General features: G+C 42.6%; 1 protein-coding gene across 1 annotated transcript in view; it reads left to right on the top strand.

The window, feature by feature from the left end:
* LOC308090414 (V-set domain-containing T-cell activation inhibitor 1-like) overlaps positions 1–3,288 on the top strand; it is a 183,593-nt gene extending 180,305 nt beyond the window's left edge. The window contains exon 9 of the transcript XR_013933619.1: positions 3,272–3,288. The gene's annotated coding sequence lies outside the window, so the exon portion shown is untranslated. The remainder of the gene's footprint in view (positions 1–3,271) is intronic.
* The last annotated feature ends 513 nt before the right edge of the window (positions 3,289–3,801 follow it).

Here is a 3,801-nt window from a genome sequence, read left to right as displayed (position 1 = left end):
CCCCACCTCTATCTGTCTGAAGACCTGACCAGAGTGAGATATACAAGCATAATATGCTTGTACATACATATACATACATATTATGTCAGCAGCTTCCTGACAACCCAGAGAGGTTCCTTCCTGACAACCCAGAGATGGACTTCATCTTATACAGTGTTCTGGGTTCAGGAAAACACAGCTGGGAGGTGGAAGTGGGAGACAATCCTAGATGGAATATAGGTTTGGTTGAAGAGTCTGTTGACAGGAAGGGAAAGAGAGCTTTCACACCAGAAAATGGAGCATGGTGTTTAGGTTCGATGAGAAAGAAGTTGAATCAGAGGAATCCTCAGAGGATCAGATCTGGACTATGACGGGGGGGAGGTGTCCTTCTACGACTCTGAAGACATGACTCACATCTCACTCATAAACACACTTTCACTGAGAAACTCTATCCTTATTTCAATGTTGAATACTCCAGTCTCCAAGTCTGTCATGTAGAGACATCTGTCTCTGTGATGTTACTGTGATGGCATTAAGGTGTGTGTGTGCTTGTGTGTGTGTGTGCCCGTGTGCCCGCGCGCGCTTGCGGGCGTGCGTGCGTGTCTTTGTATGTGTGCGTGTCTTTGTGTGTGTTTGTGTGTAAATGCTCCATCCAGATGTTAGGAAAGGCTGCACTGTTGAGCACAATCGTCAACTAAAACTATGACCAAAAATGTCCATTGACTACCTTCTTACACTGATGAAAAAAAAACATGAAAAAAACTAAGCTACGATAAAGCTAAAACTATCTCTGAATATATTGACTTTTGTCAACAAATAAAAACTAGACTATATATATATATATTACAGGGAAATTGGCATTCCAGGGAAATTGAAAGGGGAACGCTTATTTTTACCACCCACCCAGGCAATTCTGTAGAACCAACGTTAGAGGGCAATGAAGCCACACGCACATGCATGTGTGTACGTGTGTGTGTGTGTGTGTGTGTGTGTGTCGCATCAAAAGCCCCACCTCGTGCCTCCTCCTCCTCCTCCTCGCGCCGCCTCTATCAAAGCCCTGCCTAGCGCCTCCTCCTCCTCCTCCTCCTCGCGCCGCCTCGTATCAAAGCCCCGCCTCGCGCCTCCTCCTCCTCCTCCTCCTCGGAGAGAGAGAGAGACTAGAGATATCAAACAGACAGGAGGAGGCACGAGGCGGGGCTTTGATACGAGGCGGCGCGAGGAGGAGGAGGAGGAGGAGGAGGAGGAGGAGGCGCGAAGCGGGGCTTTGATACGAGACGGCGCCTCCTCGCGAAGCTGGGCTTTGAAACGAGGCGGCGCCTCCTCGCGAGCCTCGCGTAAAAAAACCCTGTCTCGAAAAGCTCCGCCTCGCGCCGAAGCCCCGCGCCTAAAAGCAAGCGCTCCTCTTTCAATTTCCCTGGAATGCCAATTTCCCTGTGACATATATATACATATACACAAGTGGAGAAGAGAGTCCCCTGCTTCAGCAATAAAAGCACAATTATGTAAAAATATGAATCAGACTTTTCTAAATATCATTGCATTGATAACTTTTATTGTAAAGTGTATTCAGAATCAGAATCAGAATCAGTTTTATTGTCACATCACAGGTTTACAAGGTAAAAAAGTGGGTGAAATTCTTTTTTGTACATCGTTCCCATCGCAACGTTAGTTTCCATAGAAAGAAGAGGGGGGGGGAGGAGAAGAGGGTGGGGGGCAGGTGGGAAGGAGATCAAAACAAGAGAGCAACAGAAGGCCAGACAAGTTATCTACATATTTACAAAAACCTGAGATAATAAAAAAAAACTAAAAAAAACTAAACTAAGGTGCCTGAGCATAGCAGCAATGTATTGTATACTGTGCATGTTATACTTATACTGTGCATGATAGACAATGGACGTTAAGGTGCTTAGAGGAAAAGGAGCACAATAAAAAAAGACACAGCTGTGTGATTTTACACCTTTATTAAAATCGAAATTCAACTTGAACTTGAACCTGTGCTTGCTGCATTATTGCCAGACCCAGGGGGTCGGCCTACAGGAGGCTTTGTCTGTCGGTCGGTCTGTCGGTCGGTCTGTCTGTCTGTCCCTCTTTTCCTCCCCAGCCATTCAGGAACGCTTCGGATTTCAACCACCAGGGGCAACAGAGCAGGTCTGGACTTGCTACCATCTGAACCAGCAATGAATGGAGACACTAACAAACATTGAATTAACTTTAATTCAACTGGTTTAAACATGTGCCGTGTAACTGTACAGGATCTGTACTTGTTGTAATTGCAGTGCCTAGTTTGGTTAATTATTGGCCATTAGATCATATTAGATCATACTTATTTATTTATGGAATAGTTAAAAGAAAGACATGTCTAAATGTGGTCATTAACTACAGTATATTTGAGGGCGATAGAGGGCCCACCTGAAGGTAATTTGTATAAATATCACCTACAGCCAACTGATTAATGAGATGGCAATCAATAGTATGACAGCAATTGATCATATTTACACAACCATAAACCCACAACACTGTTACATTCATGAGTTGCATTTTTTTTTGCCACTCAAATTGCATTGGGAAGCTGCGTTGGGCAGGTCAGGTGAGCAAGTAAAATCAATGAGGGTCTAATCAACAAGGGACAGGTGAATGTAATCAGACTGGAAGGTTTGCTGCTCTAGCCTATACACAAATCTACAACCAAATACCCCTATAAACAAAATGCTACAAAAACACAAAATGATTTATACTTTTAACTTATAAAGTGGTTTGTACTGTAGGTGTGTTGCCTACTAGGAATTTGTTCCATCTGGGTCTGGCAGAACCAGGTCTCCTGGTCTTGTATTGGTTACATTTTGACTGAATAATTGATAAAAAACTGAGATGCACTCCTGGATAAACCCATTACAACCTGGAACGCATCTGTGTAACCACTTTAACCATTATTTTATACTTTGGCTATTCAAAAATAGCAGATCTACGAGCATGGCAGACTAGTAAGCAAATAAAGCAGATAGCCAACACTCCAAAGTCTTGCCTGCCCAACTAAATACAGTGGTTATCTGTTCGTTCATGCGCGATCTTCAAACGGCCGACTATTGCCGCCTATTGGACCTCAGAGGTACCTAAACAAACCTTTAAAAGTTGACGCCCACAGAATCTTAGCGCCTCCTTTTGCAAGGATTAGAACGTTTAGTGTGGCCGTTCAGCCACAAGGTGGCGCTTGGTATCAAAATAAAAAAAAGTTAAAGTACTCGTTATAAAGAAAGTCCAGTTTCAGATGTTATGTTAAAATTGAAAATAGCAGATCTACAAGCTTACAACATGTAGCTTAGTTCTGATATTTTTAAAATAGACAAAGTTTATATAAGGCTGAAGTGGTTAATGTATGTTTTGTAATAATAATCAAAATCTGCAAAGTAACTAGTAGCCTAACTAAAGTTTTCAAACACTGCGCATTGCATCCGTCTGTGTGTGTGTGTGTGTGTGTGTGTGTGTGTGTGTGTGTGTATAAAATATATAAAACATATTTTGAAAGTAGCAAATCTACAAGCTCACATTGCCACCCCAAATGTACTTTCGGACAGACAGACAGACGGACAGACAGACGGACGTCTTATATATTATTATTTTTTCTCGCATCACACATACTGTGTAGTATGTATACTAGTTGTTTCCTTTTTAAATGAGACAGCCCAGTTAGTGTAGAGGTTAACACTGGTGTCCAGTGATTTAACGGCCCGCGTTCGAATCCCACGCGAGGAGCATGCTCGTAACGTAATTATTGATTTGAACAGTGTATTTTCAAACATTTTACAGTGGTGTAGAGTAACAAAT

Source organism: Gymnoscopelus braueri (genome assembly GCF_963280865.1).
Source record: "Gymnoscopelus braueri genome assembly, chromosome: 8".
In the NCBI taxonomy this organism is placed as follows: Eukaryota; Metazoa; Chordata; class Actinopteri; order Myctophiformes; family Myctophidae; genus Gymnoscopelus; species Gymnoscopelus braueri.
The sequence above is the reverse complement of the archived record's forward strand: the minus strand, read 5'-3'. Positions and strand labels throughout refer to the sequence as shown.